This window comes from Peromyscus leucopus, chromosome 16_21, assembly GCF_004664715.2.
Source record: "Peromyscus leucopus breed LL Stock chromosome 16_21, UCI_PerLeu_2.1, whole genome shotgun sequence".
Taxonomy (NCBI): Eukaryota; Metazoa; Chordata; class Mammalia; order Rodentia; family Cricetidae; genus Peromyscus; species Peromyscus leucopus.
The window spans coordinates 41,082,519-41,100,330 of NC_051084.1; the positions used below are offsets into that span (position 1 = coordinate 41,082,519).

At 43.8% G+C, this 17,812-nt stretch overlaps 1 long non-coding RNA gene across 1 annotated transcript; it reads left to right on the plus strand.

The window, feature by feature from the left end:
* Positions 1-1,799: 1,799 nt before the first annotated feature.
* On the plus strand, positions 1,800-17,568 carry LOC119086767. The gene is made up of 4 exons (XR_005090124.1): positions 1,800-1,994; positions 4,588-4,724; positions 8,866-9,092; positions 17,396-17,568. It is a non-coding gene; the product is annotated as an uncharacterized LOC119086767 (long non-coding RNA).
* Positions 17,569-17,812: the final 244 nt, after the last annotated feature.

Genomic DNA, 17,812 nt, shown 5'->3' on the forward strand with positions numbered 1-17,812 from the left:
AATACACTCGGACTTCGTTATATCACATCTATTTCCATTCAGGAGTACTTCTAAAGAAGCTTATTAACCTTTGGAGACCATCTAGCACTTCTATGGTCATTTTAGGTTGGTATTCTTATTAAAGAAATGTCTTGAAGGGAGGCTGGCTTAAGAGAGTGTCCTTCATAACCCTCAACTGAAAAATTAAACATTTGTCAACATCATTTATTGCCTCACTTGTTTTAAAAAATATTTTATTGCCATGGCATGAATATGGAGGTCCGTAGACAATTTGTGGAAGTGAATCTCCTCTTCCATCACTGGGGATCAAACTCAGGTTATCAGGCTTTGGGGGAGGTGACTCCTCCTTCTCCAGCAGTCTCAACAGCCTCTGTATTTGTTGACTTTATACTATGTACGATGGAGAAGAATTTTAGCCTGCAGTCTCAGTGCACAAATACCTTCTGACTCTTTGTCCTTTCGAGCGGTGGGTTTTGACTGTTTTAAATAAAAACAAACTGGATTGTGCTTGCACACCATGGTGGATGTCTCGGGTAGCCAAGTACTCCTAGAAAGATGATAGGCAATAATGTGGTGTAGAAACCAGGCTGGAGTCTGGGAAGCATTTCCTGGTTAGCTTTGGGGATAGGGGCGGGAGATGATTTTGATGGGTCATGAGTTCCACCCAGTGCCTCTCATCCACTGCATCACACATTCATTTGAGTATGTCTATGCTTGGGGATGTAGTTCGGTGGTAGATCACCTGGCTAGCATCTCACAAGGCCTGACATCTCTTCACAAAGTAACGCTGAGCTTTGCAAGTCCCTTGGGCGGATTTCTTTTCTCCCCGTTCTTCAAGATGTAACACTCAGCTCTTCTGAACGCTTTCTTCTAGTCACATGACTCTCACACCTTAATGTGCACACTCATTACCAGAAGAACTTGTTGGAAGGCTCTGGGAGCTCCTCTTGTGGAAGTGGGGCAGGGCTCATTAACTCACACTTCTAAAGAGCTCCAGGTTCCAGAGAGGATCAGCCTCCTGGAACCTTGCCCCTGCCCTTTCCAAGGGTGGAATAATCTTAAACTCTCTGTCCTGTCCACTCTACAAAAGTCCCTCGGGCAAACTGATGGTTCACCCCAGTCCTGGTTGGACTGAATGTGGTATGATGTAGGCTCAGGATGAAGACATTTGAGTTTCAAAGTTAATATTAACAGTTTGGGATTACAAAATTGGGTCCTACTAATAAAATGCCCCTGATCACATTAATATGTAGACTTTATATTTATTAGAAATTGTTGAGGGTTTTTTTGTTTGTTTGTTTTTGTTTTTTGTTTTTTGAGGAAGGAAAAGGTGATCATAAATGAATCCATTTTCCTGGGCAGGAGTCTTTCATAATGGCTGGGGGAGGAATGGCTTTTAGATTTATATGTCCTAAGAAACAGTGATAAATGAATATTTATTGCAACAGAAAAACACAATCACCTTCACACATCCATTAAAAAAAAAAGACTTCAAATGCATATCACATAATTGTTAATAATCATTGTTTATGATGTTGGTCCTACTCTGAATAAAATTTCTCTGAGCTTAGTTTCATTTTAGACACACAATGTTTGTTTTTCTATTTTGGATACCTAATGCACTTGTAGGAGTTTTTTTTTTTAATATTTTTGCTAATAGAATATAAACAAACCTAATTAAATCTGGATTGGTAGCACTAAAAATCTTTTTGGCTGTGTTCAGGCTGTGTAAATGTGTATTAGGGGAGGAATAGAGAGCAAAGGACATCTGGGAGTACAAAGATCCTGTCTTCCTAGGCTGTCACAGTGAACTGGTCAAAGGCTCTGAGCACCTGACTTTTGTGGGGGTGTTAGAAGAGAATGGTGACCTTCCACTGGGTTATACACAAACCAGAAAATCTAGGTTGGCTTCTGAGAATTGTGAAGACTCATTTCAAGTCTGGAGTCCCGGTCCACAGTGGGTCCCCATGGACTAGACTTTAATGTAGAACAAGGTAAGTACAGGCCCTTCAATGTTCCCATCTCTGTTTAAAATAAATACTAATAAAAGAGCTCATAAATGTGGCACTAAATCACAGAAAGGGGTAATTTGGTAATGTTGGTCATGAGGCTGTAAACTGGGACATTATCAAACATCTTTTTGAGGGACTGAATCAAACTATAATTAGGTAGATACAAGCCTGTGCAACTATTTTCATAGTAACCTATTTTTTTTTAACCTGCTAACCAACTCTTCAGTTTTATGAACACTGTCTGTGTCAAGAAATGATGGAGAGCTGGATGTGGTGGTGCATGCTTTTAATCGTAGCACACAGGAGGAAGAGGCAGGAGAATCTGAATTCAAGGCCAAGTTGGTCTATATACGGAGGGTTTAAGGCTACCTAGTGATAGAGTGAGAACCTATCTCAAAAGAAGAAGGAAAGGAAGAAAAAAAAAGAAATTGTGGTGAACCCTGATTTCATTCTGAACCCCTTTGGCCCCGTCCATCTGTGATGTTGGCTGCCGTACAGTTCCTTGGCATTGCCAATCTGTCTGTGATAAGACCACATTATTAGTATCCAAAACGATAACATAGCCACGTGTGTAACTTAAGTTTTTAGTAGCCACATGAAAACACAAAAAGAAATAGATGAAATTTGTTTTATCAATGCATTTTATTCAGCCTAACATACCCCAAATATACCAACATGTAAGCAATATAAAACTTTTGAGATCATTACAACTACTTTTTTGCAAATGCTTTAGAATTAAAATGTGTTTTTTTTTTGTTGTTGTTGCTTTTTTGTTTTTTTGTTTTTCGAGACAGGGTTTCTCTGTGTAGCTTTGCGCCTTTCCTGGAACTCACTTGGTAGCCCAGGCTGGCCTCGAACTCACAGAGATCTGCCTGCCTCTGCCTCCCAAGTGCTGGGATTAAAGGCGTGCGCCACCACCGCCCGGCTTAAAATGTGTTTTATACACACAGCACATCTCTGTTAGGATTTGTTTCACTTCAAGTATTCAGCAGCCACACTGGATTATTGAACAGTGCTGGACCAGGTAAATGCGGCTGTGCCTAATAAGAGCATATTATTTGTTGTTAGACTCCAGCTATACCTTGATGTCCTGCACAAGCAAGATCTTAAAAGACCTGTTCTGACATGTGCTGAAGACCCAAGTGTCAATCATCTTAGCCTCTAAGATTTTTATTTATCCAATATCTTCTACTTGTGAAAATAGGATTCTCTAACAAATGGCCCAAAGTGGCTCCACAAATAATTTTGTCAAATGATGAGGTTGGGCATTTAATGAAATGCTGATGTAAAGACTGTCTTATCCTTGTGAAACATGTACCTAATGTACGTGTTATGTAAATTCCTACATAACTCATAAAGGTGCAGATTTGTAAATGGTTGCTAGAAGCTCATAAAGAGGGGCCATAATCTGTTAAGTTCCTCAGCTCACCACTCCAGGTCATTTAGTGATTATAGGTTGTCTTAGCGAGGCCTTGTGCAACGCTCACCATGTGGGAAACTTCCTTTTCCTCAAGCCCGTGAACCGCATGGCTGACCTGGAAACAAGGAACACATCCATTTGCTTATTCTCATGCAGTGAGCCACTGTCCGGTGGCTGTTTAGAGGAAAAGGCAAAGTTCTTTATTGAACTTAATGAATTTTTAAAAATTATTGTTTGAAGCCCAAGGACAATATCATGAGTTTGAGAGTAAAACACCAGAGCAAGCGAGCTGTGAGCCTCCACAGCAGCTGGAAGGGAGGTGGAGGGGAGACAGTGAGGAAGCCTTGCTGCTTGACTTAGACCACCATGTTTAACAAGGGAAGTCATCGAGGAGTCACATGGAAGACAGACCCTTCGTCCTCTGTCATCAGTCAGTATCGAGAACACAGCTAACTTCTTCTCTTACTCTCTGGTAACACATGTCTAAGGCCAGGCAGATACATACATCTCCATTGTGTAAATATGTTAAAATTGTATTTATAAGAATTTGTTCCACTTAGAATATCTCATTTATTGCCATGTAATTGCTCATGTTATTCCTTAAAGTCCTCTTTACTTCTGTTAGTTTGGTAGTGATGTCTCCCCTTTCAGTGACAATTTAATGATTTGAATTCTCTCTTTTTGGCAGTATAGCTAACAGTTTATCTTCTGGTTTCATGGCTTCTCTCTCTCATCTGACTTGCTTATTTCTGTTGTAGGTTTTGACAAGTTCCTTCTGGTTGCTTGGAGGTTGTTGTTGTTGTTTGTTTCTTTTTCTTTTTTTTTTTTTTTTGGACAGGGTAATTCTGCCTGGCCTGGAATTTTGCCTGGTAATTCAAGGCTGGCCTTGAACACACAGAGATCTGCCTATTTCTGCTTCCTAAGTGCTGGAATCAAAGGCCTGAACCACCACACCCAGCTCTTCTCTCTCTCTCTCTCTCTCTCTCTCTCTCTCTCTCTCTCTCTCTCTAAGATAAAAGTTGTTAGGTTATTGATTTGATATCTTTCTATTGAAGACAATTGAAACTGTGTATTTCTCATTAAGTACTGCTTCATTTATAATGGTGTAGTTTTTTGTCATTTTCATTCATTGTATTTTCTTTGGTTTTGACACAGGGCATTACGGAGTCTGAACTTCATATATAGCTGAGGATGTTCGTGAACCAGGATCTTCCTAACTCTACCTCCCAAGTGCTGGGATCACAGGCACGTGTCAACATAACCTGGTTTATTATGTTGTTGTTCATTGCAAGGTATTTTCTGATTTTTCCCTTTTAAAAAAAATTACTTGATACATTGATTATTTAGGAATGAGTAGTCTAATTTATAAATTTACAAACTACTTTCATTTCTTGTGTGTGTGTGTGTGTGTGTGTATGTGTGTGTGTGTGTGTGTGGTGTATATGCACACTCCCATGTTTGTGTTGTACTGTATATGTGTATGGTGTGTGCATGAGGGGGGTAGGTTTGTACATTTGATTGTGTGTGTATGTGTGTGTGTGTGTGTGTGTGTGTGTGTGTGTGTAGGTCTGAGGTAGACATCAGATACCTTTTTTCCATTGCTCTCCAACTTTTTTGAGACAGGGTGTCTCACTGAGAAGCTCATCAGTTTGGCTAGGCTGGCTGGCCAATGAACTCAAGGATCCCCCTCATCTGTCTCTCTCCGTCCACCAGCCCAAGGCTGGGGTTACAAGTGTGCTCCACTATGCCAAGCATTTTATGTAGGTTTGGGATCTGAATTCAGGGTCAAGTACCTTCATGGCAGACACTTTGCTGATCCAGCCATCTACTTTCTCCTCATGTATGAACTATTGACTTAGGGTGATAAAAATGTGTCAATACTCGGCAGTCAAGTGTAGCACGTGTACCACCCTGCTGGGGGATGTAGTAGTGAGGAAGGCTGTGCCTATGCCAGGACGGGGGAGCTGGGGATACTCAGTACCTTCTGCTAAGTTTGGCTGTGAATCTAAAAATGCTCTTAAAAAGAAAGGAAGAAAGGAAGGAAGGAAGGAAGAAAGAAAGAAAAGGAAGAAAGGAAGAAGAAAGGAAGGAAGAAAGGAAGAAAGAAAAACAAAAACAAAAAAAGGTCTTCAGAGAAATCTACTGAAAGGTACTGTGTGCCAGGACCGTCTGCTTAAAAATGTGGTCTGTGCTTGGGTGCTGATCAGTGAATTGTTTGTTACTGTTCTGCTGTGAGATAAGGAGCTTGTTCTAGATGTCAATCAGTCCATTGTTTCCTGTTCTCATGAAGCTTTTCCAGAAAAAGACAAACGGGCTCAGCTGAGTAGGACAGTTCCTGTGGCTTTTGCATGTAGGAGACTTCGTCTGAGGAGATACAAAGAGGAGTCTGGCATCAGCCTGCTCACAGGCTGTGGTGACAGAGATGAGATGCTCCCATTTGTCTTGGGTCTCACTAAGCCTAGCTCAGGACAATGAGAGGCACTGAGCAAGGGGAGCTTCCAACAGGGAAACCATGGGCTGCTTCCTGGAAGCAGTGAAGGCGAAGGGGACTTGAAACGCTGGTTAACATGTTGACGATATGTAGGGGAGAAAAGGAATGGTATCTGAGGTAAATGCAGCCTAAGCAAAGGTCTGAAAATGTGAAAACAGAGGTTGTGGTCGGAGACCAGGAGACAGTTTTAAATGGAAATGAGACATAGACGTTAAATACTTCGAAGAGAAGTCAGGAAGGGTTTGAAGGCAGACTAGGTAGGGCTTAGATTCCACGCTGTGGACTTTGTCTTCTGGTTGGAAGATAATAGGAACCAGAAAATGACATGGCTCAGCTGTGATTTAAAATTAACCTTGCACCTCTAAGGGAAGCCATCTGAAGAGGAGGAACCTGGAGCGAGAGGCTCCTTAGGATGCCCCTTAACCAGTAAGAGCCCCACGTGAGGGACTGAAGTGGCTCCTAAGCCATGGGCAACATATGAAGCTGTGATGACTGAGGGAAGGCCGAGGATCTGAAAAGTGCTCAAGCGTGAACAAGGGAAAAGAAAGGGTGTCTGGAAGGATGACCGCACAAAGCCCAGGGTGGAAAGGCTGCCCGAAGAACCGGTTGGGTGGGAAGATAATGGTTTTGGCTTGGCTTGAGCTTGAGGTACTTGGCAAGACATCCAAGTAGAAATGTCCATAGAAAATGTAGGTCAACAACTCCAGAGAGGCATGAGCTCTGGGCAGCCAGCAGTGCGGAGATGCCCAGCAAGAGAAACTACAGGACAGAGGAAAAAAGCTGTTCACCCGGGGGAGAACCCTGGAGGTGCAGTGGGGGATGGAGTGGAGATCAGAGAATGGAGAAGAGCTGGTGAAAATGATTGACAGACAAATGTTCAGGGGTGAAGACCTCCCAAAGAACATGACCCCCATAGAGGGACAGGTGCAGACGATGGTGAGCCATGGTCATAGGCAGCAGATTAAGTAAGTACTGACTGTAATATTAGGGTCCCTAAGCTTAAGTCACCTAGGTTGTTTGAAGAGGCTCATGATGGGTTTTCCCAAACAGCAGGATTGAGGGAAACACATTCCCCTGTGGACCGTAGGTCAACACCGAGGAAGCAGGAGAGCAAGAGAAGACAGAGGCTGCAGGGTAGGTAGAGGAAGTAGTTGAGGCACCAAGTCTACAAAAAATGAGCTAAGAAGTTAAGGGTGGTGCAGAGATGTGACCCTAGAAGAGTGGTTCTCAACATGTGGGACATGACCCCTTTGGGGGTCAAACAACCCTTTCACAGGGATTGCATGTCAGATAACCTGCATATCAGATGTTTACATTATAATCTGTAACAGTAGCAAAATTACAGGTATGAAGTAGCAATGAAAATAATGTTATGGCTGGGGGGGGGTGTCACCCCACCATGAGGAACTGAGTTAAAGGGTCGCAGCGTTAGGAAGGCTGAGAACCCCTGCCCTAGAAAGAAGGAGGCGTGCTGCTTTCTGTGATGCAGGGGGAAAATACAGATGTGAGGAGGGTGCACAGTCAGCTTCACAGCAAGGACAAAAAGCTGAAGACGTTCTTGGCAGGTGCTCGGCTCTCTTCTCAAGCCGGAAGTGAGGTCATCAGAAAGAGGGAGGGGGCAGGGTCGGAAATAAGGGAAAAGATTGACAGGCCTGCTGGGAGTGGAATGAAGAGTCTGCTATAAATGGGCAGACACACTTCTGAAGTCCATCAAAGGTCGGAGTCAAAAACACAACAAGCGTGTGCAGAGACATCAGTTGGCAGGCTGCCCAAGTGAAAGCAGCAACTATCTGGTGGGAGCCTGAGTCAATCCGAGCAGCCACCTGTTTGTTTTATATTGTCACTGAAAGCGAAGAATTGGTCCAGGGACTGCGTTTGTTATTGTATTTCTAACACAACGGCGTATATTCGCGTGTGTGTTTACAAGTAGGTGTCAGCACAGATTCGCACGCTTACAGGTTGCTATTGTATGCACACGGGGCCAGTGACCCACCTTGGGTTGTTCTCAGGTGTCACCCACCTTGTCTTCTGACCTGGGGTCTCTGGGACCTGGGCCTTTTTGGCCAGGCTGGGCCACCTCCAGGGAATCTCCTGTTCCCACTTCCAAGTGTGTTATGTACTACCAGGCCGAGCTTCTTACACGGTCAGTGGGCGGCAGGGGTAGGAGGCTGCCGATCACAGTGCGTCTAAAGTTGGGAAGCAGAGAGACGAAGGAATAAGATAAAATCATGACTCATGTCGATGTTACGGGAACACATACTTGATGGCTGTACCTTTTAAAAATTCACACTTTTACAGAGAACAGCCCCCTTAAGGGGCCAGGGGACAATGACTTGCTATTGCTGTTGATTGTATGCCGTGGTCCTTGTACTACAGGAGGAGTAAATGATATGATGACTGACAGGGAGCTTCGGTAAGCGATGCTAAGACAGGTCCCAGAGCGTACGGACCTCTTCTGACCACCAACTTGGGCTCCAGGGCCTTATTTTGGCCTTGTGGCCTTCTCTAGGTCACCAAGTAGTTTAGGGCACTTCTGGATACTCTTCCCTCACTCCTTGACTTAGTGTCAGACTTTTATGGAGTCCAGTGGGGCTTTCAACCATTTCCGACTTTTCTTCTTCTTAGGAAGACTCAGAGAGCCTTCCGTCATTTCCCTCATCATGGATTCTCTGAGGACCTAGATTGACACAGATGTTTTATACCAGAGCCCAGATGTTAGAAAGGGGTGGAGGTGGGTGTCAGGCGTGGGTTTCTGTAGCAACTCACATTCTTCACAGTGAGGCTTTCTCTGAGATCCTAAACTAGAGCAGGACAAAACTGCAAGCCTCAGGGAAGGGTTCCTCGAGGGCCAGGACTCCAGAGAGGCCCTTCCTTAGCCCTCGTGTAGGAATCTGACTCCTCTGTGTGACCTTCAGAAGCCAGGTGCTCCTGCTTTCTTTCAGGTCTACCTGCATGCCTGAAGCCTCCAATGTTCCCTCGCTGCAGTTGACCGGATGTGGTTCCCACTTCCGAGTTGTCCTCCATACTTCAGGCCAAACCCCAGGGAGGGATGGCCAGGAGACACTCAAGTTTGTTTATGTGTCTAGACTGGATGCCTCTTGGTCATCACGGTGCCACTGATGTCACGGTCATCATTATCACTGTCGTCATCACGGCCCTCTTCCTCGTGGTAAGTAGACCTTGCCCAGCTTCATAATTAGGAAGTGGCAGGGTTGAGACACATAGTCAGCTCTGTCTGACTCAGCAATGCATGCTGGGATCTCCAAACACCCTCCTTGAGGGCACGTCTTACCCTTAGGTGACGACTCTGGTTTCTTCACTTTATCCTTTGTGAGATGTGGGGCCTGGCCCTTCGACAGCTCCAATTCTATACTCGCGACATGATGCTAGCAGCCTTTCTTTCTTTCTTCCTTCCTTCCTTCCTTCCTTCCTTCCTTCCTTCCTTCCTTCCTTCCTTCCTTCCTTCCTCTCTCTCTCTCTCTCTCTCTCTCTCTCTCTCTCTCACTTTTTGTTTTGTTTTTTTGAGACAGGGTTTCTCTGTGTAGCTTTGGACCCTGACCTGGAACTAGCTCTGTAGACCAGGCTGGCCTTGAACTTACAGAGATCCGCCTGCCTCTACCTCCCGAGCGCTGCTGGGATTAAAGGCATGCACCACCACTGCCCAGCCTGGCCTGCCTGCTTTCTACAGGCTCCTTGCCTTCTCTCTCTCTCTCTCTCTCTCTCTCTCTCTCTCTCTCTCTCTCTCCTCCCTCTCTCTCAAATGTAGATGGAAAATAGAATGTAAAAAGAACATTTCCTTAGTTGGGCATGCTGGCTTACATTTATAATCTTCAAGTTGGGAAGATGAGGCAAATTTGATTCCTGTCTGGGCTATATAGTAAGTTCCAGGTAAGCCTGGACTACAAAATAAGATGCTGTCATAAGAAAGAAAGACAGAAAGACAGACAGACAGATATAGACAGACAGAAAGAGAGAGAGAGGAAGGGAGGGAGGGAGAGAGGGAGGAAGGAAGGAAGGAAGGAAGGAAGGAAGGAAGGAAGGAAGGAAGGAAGGAAAAGATAGGTAGATAGGTAGATGGATGGATGGATGGACAGAGATTATTTCCTCTGTTCTTAGTATGTGCCAGTCTCTATTCTAAGCACTGTGTGGTGCGTGCGTGCGTGCGTGCGTGCGCGCACGCGCGCGCGTGCGTGCGTGTGTGTGTGTGTGTGTGTGTGTGTGTGTGTGTGTGTGTGTTCATTCACTTAGCTTCATAACATTCTGATGAAGTAAGTGCTGTGTTGCTCTATCTCACAAGTGAGGAACTTAAAGTCCGAAAACATCTGAGTGCTTTAGTCAAGGTCATACAGACAGCAAATGACAGGTCCTCTCTGGGACAGAGTCCCCACAAAGGACAGAGTCCCCACAAAGGACAGAGTCCCCACAAAGGACAGAGTCCCCACAAAGGCATGGGGATCGGTTTGTTTATTATTATATTTACTCAGTGCCTGGTATCAAGTGGGTGAGTGAATACCAGGACAAACAAAGGAGCAAGTAAAATAAGAAAAAGGAGTAGCTGATGAGTACAGAGGTGTATGAGGACACAGAGTCCAGATTTCTCCCACTCTAAACAGGTGTTTTCTGCATTTCTTGGTGCTCCCCTGTGTTTCTATTATTTCCCAAGTAGCCTGTAGGTGTTTTAATGAGATTCTTGAATTAGTTCTTTTTTTGTCCAGCTAATATAAAGATACGGTTTCTGAATCTGCCACATTTTTTTTTGTGTGTGTGTCTTCTTTCACATAGCATCAATAACTATGTGAGAGTACTTGAGTGATGACGGAATATCATTTATCTTCTCAGGATTAGGTATGGCAGAGTCCTGGGGTTGCTGCAGCCCATGTACCTTAGAACCACCAGGAGTTTCCCGTGGCCAATGCTTGAAGAAAGCCTTTGGCTGAATTTGTTATCCACAGGCATCACTTGGGAGACGTAGCTGCAGAGCGCGCCTGAAAGGCAAGGGTAGAGGACATCCTGGGCCTAACTTCTTGGATGGAGAGGTAGCCGAGGAGATCATTTGTGGTGTTTGTGGGCGCCAGTGAAAGGTTGGCTAGACAGTCAGGGGTCTGGAAGGTAGAAGGTTAACAACTGGGCGTTCTGGGAAAGTAATGCATGGGTGGGTCTCCAGATAACACTTGTGGAGATATTTAGGTTCTAGAAATAGTCACCGAAGAGCAACTTTGGCAGAGAAGGGCCATAATGAAAGTGAACAGGCTGTCCCATGCTGTGGTCATCAGCCCGTGTCTCCAGGCTCCCCTGCTTCTGCACAATGGATGTAGGTGAGATGGAGACTCCGCAACATTTCTTCTTCCAAGGCTTATTAACTACTGTAACTACCGTGGCTTAGATGTTTCCAAATCAGATGTCCATGCTTAATCCTCCAATATGGCGCTGTTCCCAGAAGGGCTGAGCATTCAGCTGGTGGGCGGTTTTATTATAAGAGACTATCATTTGACAGTCAGGGTCTTTAGGTCTTTGAGCCAAAAATCTGGGGTGATTGTGCCTGGTGACCTAGAAGAAAGCGTTTCTGCCACACAGAAGGGTTTTAGACATCTCTTAGTGAAACACAGCAAAAGACTACAGGAGCCAAGAAAAGTAGGATTGCCAAGGGACAAGACCTGACAGAATGGAGGTTTGGCCACTTGCCTAGGTGACAAACCCCATCTGAGCTGCCAACAGGAGCAGAAAGGATTCGAACTCTACAGTAGAAGAAGAAAGCTCTGGGTAGCAACTGTGGCCAGCGACACAAAGCTGTTAGTGTTCATTCTTTGTTTTCCTTCTTGTTCATATTTCTATTAATGAAAAATAATTCCCCCCCTTTCCTATTGTTTTATAGAAAGAGTATGGGTGGGAACTGTTAACTTGGTTTGGGGGTTAACTTGGTTTGGGGGCTCTAGGGTACCCAGAGTGGGAGACAGTGTCTGATGGACTTGTCTGGAGACAGCAAGAGTATCTTTGCGTAAAAGCATAATTGCACTTTAAGGGGAGAAGCGTGTGCCTTGCTGGTGAAGGGATGTTTAGACGTTATTAAAGGGTACGGATGCTGAGAAGTCAAAGGAACGGACTGTACCAATTTGGAGCTGTCTCTTTAATCCACGGTAGCTCTTTTTTTAATGTGGTCACATAAGGTGAAGCTGAGCACCAGCATCCATGTGAGAGCCAGGAAGTCAGTCTCTCTCTCTTCCTGTTAGCTTTTGCTACCGAGAGGCACCGGTGGTAAGCTGGACAAGAAGGGGAGACGCTACTTCTTTAATAGGTGGAACCCGTACTCAGATGAACTAAGATAAACCGTTAGCCTCTCCGGATATTTGATGTTGGTAACTGATGGAAAACTTAACAGGGCTGAATTACACAGCACCGAAAACCACAAAGTCATTATGCTATCAGTGCCTGATGTCATTGCTACTGATCAGAGTTAGCCTGGGTCTTTTGACTGCTCTCTCTGGGAAGGCCTGGGGAATATTATCTGCCCTGCCGATCACTGTGCATTCCTGGTTTATTAAAATGTGCGAAGTGAGCCTGCACTTTCCTCTGAGGTAGCATTGAGCCCCTTTGATCTTTATTGACTTCCACTGACCGGATTTGGAAGTCTCTGTTGGCGTCAGAAAAGACAAAAGAGTGGGTCAGATAGCTGTTTGATATTTGGCCTCTTTTAACTGAAACAATTGCGGTCTTTATAAGTTCATTTATTATGAATATTTGGTGACTAACTGTGCTTAAACATCTGTGAAGATGAAATTTCAAAAAATGATTATTTTGGCTGTGCTGTATGGTTGATTATATGAAATGTGACCGAAGTGGGCACTTCAGAATGCTTAATTCTCTGTTATGGGAATTTTGCTTCGATTAAAGAAAAGCCAAGTATCCTTGTTTGACAATGAATATTTTGTTTGTGTGAACTGAAGTTGCTAGAAAAAAGCCATAGATATGTTAAAGATTCTACAAAGATGATGGATAGATTAGGACTTTGGGATTGTGGATTGGTAGACCCAGAGCTAAATTATTTTAGGCTGTCTTTAGCCCCTTAACAATTATTTACCCCCTACCTCTGTTTTACCTAACACCCCGTGACTCTCAGGGAAATGTTTGGAAATACATTAACAGACCAGTAGTTTCCCTCTTTACCCCAAGGCTCAGACTACCACCAGACAGCCCTCACCCCTCCCCCATCGCTCCCCCCATGTTGTTTTGTGACCCCCTTCTCTGTGACCACCCACCTGCCATTTTCAAATAAGAAAACAGTAATTCACGACTTTCTTTTGTTCTATAACTGTAAAAATCTCAGGAAACCATTTGCATGTAAGAACATGATATCTGGGGCAACCTGAGTTAATCCGTGTTTCCGGGTTATGGCCACTTATGTTTGGCTTCAGAATAAACTATCCCTTGTTTCCTGTGAGGTGAGCTGCGTTTTGCCTGGACATGTGGCTATGATTTCACCTTGGTTCAAGGATATCTACAGGAGAGCTCATTGCTAGTTTCAGCTTATCTTTATACCGAGAGCCAGTTAAAAGAGTTCTCAGATCTCAGGCAGTTTTTATCTCTAGTGACGTTCATGAATTTTAATCATTTAGTAGATAAAACAAGCCAGGAGCAGCTCCCACTGGCTATTAACTACATCAAAAGAATGAAAACACCCAAGTATAAAAACTGTACAGATTGTCTCAAGATTCTTTCTTATGAGAACTTAAAAAAAAAATCAGTTTTAAACTTTCATGAAATCACTAACATGCAGTGATTGGTTAAGATAGTTATCGTAAGATTCCTGCTCAATATTAATTTTTCATAATGCTTGTGTCTGTGTGGATCACACTGTTCTCCTTTCAGAATAAAAGATTTAGAGGAAAAGCATACCTCTTTTCAGGATGATTATTCATCTTCTTCAGATGCTGTTGAGGATTTTGGGGGGCCCGAGAGATGGTTTAATGGGTAAAGGCACATGCTGCCAAGCCTGACAACGTGCATTGGATTCTTGGACCCATGTGGTAGAAGGACAGAACCATGTCTAACAAGTTGTCTTCTGGTCTCCACAAGCATGGTGGCATCCCCACTACACCCATAAGTCAATAATGTAGTAAAATTTTAAATATTTTTTTTTGTGGACTTAATGTTGTTGGTTGGTTTTTCAGTGCTGGGGATTGAACTCAGAGCCCTGCACACGCTAAGCAAGCACTCTCCCTCTGAGCTGCATCCCCGGCCCTGTTGATGGACATTTTCTAAAGCTTACAGTTATGAAGACAATCATTTTAAGTTTGTTTGGACATTCAACGGGATATTTTTTTTTTCTTATTTAATGTGTAGCCCAGGCTGGCCTCGAACTCATGATCCTCCTGCCTCTGCCTTGTTCAGCAAATCCTACCAGTGTGCGCCGCCGCCACCACCACCACCGGCTCAACGGGATATTTATTGGTGGAATATATTTTCTATTTATTATAGCTTATCTTTAGTCTTGACTTAAAGCTTCAAATATTCTAATCCTTTTCTTTTTCAAAGCCCAAAGTCTTATTTACTTAATGGTAGAATCAATTTGTAGTGAGGGAAGTTGTTATTATTATATGTTGGTAAGAGGCACCTTTCCTTTTTTTTTGTTTTTTTCGAGACAAGGTTTCTCTGTGCAGTTTTGGTGCCTGTCCTGGATCTCACTCTGTAGAGCAGGCTGGCCTCAAATCCATAGAGATCTGCCTGGCTCTGCCTCTCGAGTGCTTGGATGAAGGGCTGAGGCACCTTTCCTTTAGTGTACCTCATTTCATTTGACCCCATTTTTTACTACTTAGGTCTTTGGCACAAAGAGCGAATATGTATTATTCAAATATACTTGTTATTTTCAAAAGACTATTCCCGAGCCAGCTCATTTAGTTGACTTGAGCAAGGCCCAATTCATTCACTGGGTTCTGTGTCAGTCAGCTGTCTGTTACTGTGACAGAATGCTTGGCTACCTTAAGGGGAGGAAGGTTTCTTCTGGCTCAAGGTTTTGGTCTGTGACCACTTGGCCTCTGGGTCTGGGGTGAGGCACAGCCTGTGGTGAATATGTGTGAGCACAAAGCTGCTCATCTCGTGACAGCCGGGAAGTAGAGAAGAGAGAGGGCAAGAGAGAGGTGAGGAAGGGGGAGAGAACTCAACTAAGCACCCTTAATGAACCACTTCAACTAGGTACTGACCTCCAGTAACTCTCAGTAGTTCTGGCAGCTGACGGGCAAGCCTTCAACACACAAGCTCCGAGGGGACATCTAAGATCAAATTCACAACACTAACCTTCAGCCTTGACTTCTCTGTCATGTGAACAAATTTGTCATCACGATGTGTTGTATCAATTTCCTCTTCCTGCTTGACAAAATACCACAAGCTCAAGGGCTTAAGATCTCAGGCATTTATTGTCCTAAAGCTCTGCGGGTGGTAGTGTCAGAATTGTCAATCAATTCCCAACGAGTTAAAGTTGGGGTGTCGGGATAGCTAGGGAGTTTTCATAGGGGCTTCGGAACAGAATTCTTCTCTTGGTCTTCTCCAGCTCTGAGAAGGTTCTTCAGTTCACAGCAGTCTGTTCTTGAAGCGAGATGTCCTGCATGGTCTGGGGGATGATCCTCTATAGCCCTGGCCCTAATTTTGGTTTTTGAGTGAGTGAGCTTATTAAGTATAGAGCAAGCCAAAGTACAAGAATAAATAGTAAGAGGTTGTTAGGTAAGTAGATAGATAGATAGGTAGGTGCTCAAAACAACCAGCGGAAATTGTGGAAATCCCCTTAAAGGCAGCCAGCTGAAGTTCTCAGCTCCGAGTCCCATGCAAAGCAGAGCGTCCCCTCAGGTAAGGCTGCTAAAAAACAAAACAAATATCTACAGAGATAACATCGCAAATCTAGTGTTCACCACGGCCAACAGAAACTAACCGAGGAAGCTGAGGCAGCCAGCTGGAGTTCCAAATGGAGCTTTCTCTCCCGTGGCTGAGCTTCCGGCTTCCCTATCTCCCTGTAGTTATTTTTATATCACGAGATAAACAATAGTAACGTCCTCTTGGAACTGGTTCACCTTCTGGTTGTTCTCAAGGGCACAGTGTTTTCACGCGTAGGCTGCTTTGTTGTTTGCTGCCTGTCACAGACAGAGCTTATAGATGGAGGGGATGAATGATGGATGGGTGGATGGATGGATGAATGGAGGCAATCTCATCTCAGACAAGAGGTCTTAGAGGACACTTGACATAAACATGCATAGGTCTAAAATGGGTGAGTGTGTGTGTGTGTGTGTGTGTGTGTGTGTGTGTGTGTGTGTGTGTGTATGTGGGGACTACCTCCAGAGCCAGCTTCTCAGTGAGCTTAAACAGCATGTGACAGTTTACCGATCTAAGCCCCATTACAGCAGCAGACAGAGCTTGTTTGGAGTTTCTCACCCTGCATCATTCAGACGCCTCCCTCTTTCACTTACAATCATATCTGCAAAATTCGTTTGGCTATTTGAGGCAATCAGTCCACAAGTTTAGAGGAGTTCAGTTATGTTAATTTGATACAATACCATGGTTCTGGGTGGTGGTACACACAATTTGGGTAAGCATGAAAAATCATCACGAAGATGATATATTTGCCATCTGCTGGGGTAGGGGTGAATAGCAAAGGTCCTCACTCATAAGAGTGCTGGAGACTCAGACTAGCAAAACTAAGATAGTTTATTCTCCAGCTTTGCAAAGTCCAGTATCAGCCTACGAGGACTGATGGACATGTTGACCATGCAGAGGATGGTTTATAAATGCTAATAAATGTCCCTTTCTCCTGTTCCTCTTACTGAATCATTAGGAGGGCACAGTCCTGCTATCATTCATATTGTCTTTTCTCAACAAAAACTATACGTGAGTTCATGTCTACATGTTACATCCTGTTTGTTTTAAAGCTTATCAGATGCAAGACCTTGCGTCAAGCTTGGCCATTAGGTCTTTTATTTATTTATTTATTTATTTATTTATTTATTTATTTATTTATTTTGAGACAGTGGTTCTCTGTGTAGCCCTGATTGTCCTGGTACTCGCTCTGTAGCCCAGGCCGGCTTTGAACTCAGAGATCCACCTGCCTCTGCCTCCCAAGTGCTGGGACTAAAGTCATGAGCCACCACCCTCCATCAAACTTGGCCACGAGTAATTTTCTCCTCTGAACTTACAGTTTGGGTGTGTCTTGAAGGGGGTAGCTTAGCAGGGTTTGGATTGGGGTCAGGGAGGGGGCGCAAGTAGATTAGCAGGCATTGGTTAGACTCTAAAGCAGTGGTTCTCAACCTTCTAATGTGGTGACACTTTAATACAGTCCCTCATGTTGTGGTGACCCCCAACCATAACATTATTTTTGTTGCTACTTCATAACTGTAATTTTACTACTGTTATGAATCACAATGTGAATATTTGATATTCAGGATATCTGATATGTTGTTACACCATGGTCAAAACAGATGTTTTTTCCTCTCTTAGGTTGTTTCTGACAGGTGCTGATGTTACAGTGACGAAAAAGCAATGAATACACCAAGTACTGACCTACAGAATATCAACTCTGTGACAGAATGAAATCCATTAGTTTAATAGAAAAAAGAAAAATAAAAGCTTGAAAGTCCCCTACAGATAAAAGTGTCAAAAATTTTTTAAAAGGAAAGCAAACCAAATCAAACCAAAATAAAACTAGTATCAAAAATTTCAAAGTCAATTATGATGGTTATTTTTAATTGTCAACTTGACACAATCTAGAATTGCCTGGGAAAAGAGTCTCTGAGAGGAATGGTCTCGGTTACACTTCCATGTGGACATGCCTGTAAAGGATTTACTTATTTGGTTTCACTGAGGTGGGAAGAAGACCCACTCTGAATAATACAAATAAAGCTTGCCTAGAGATCA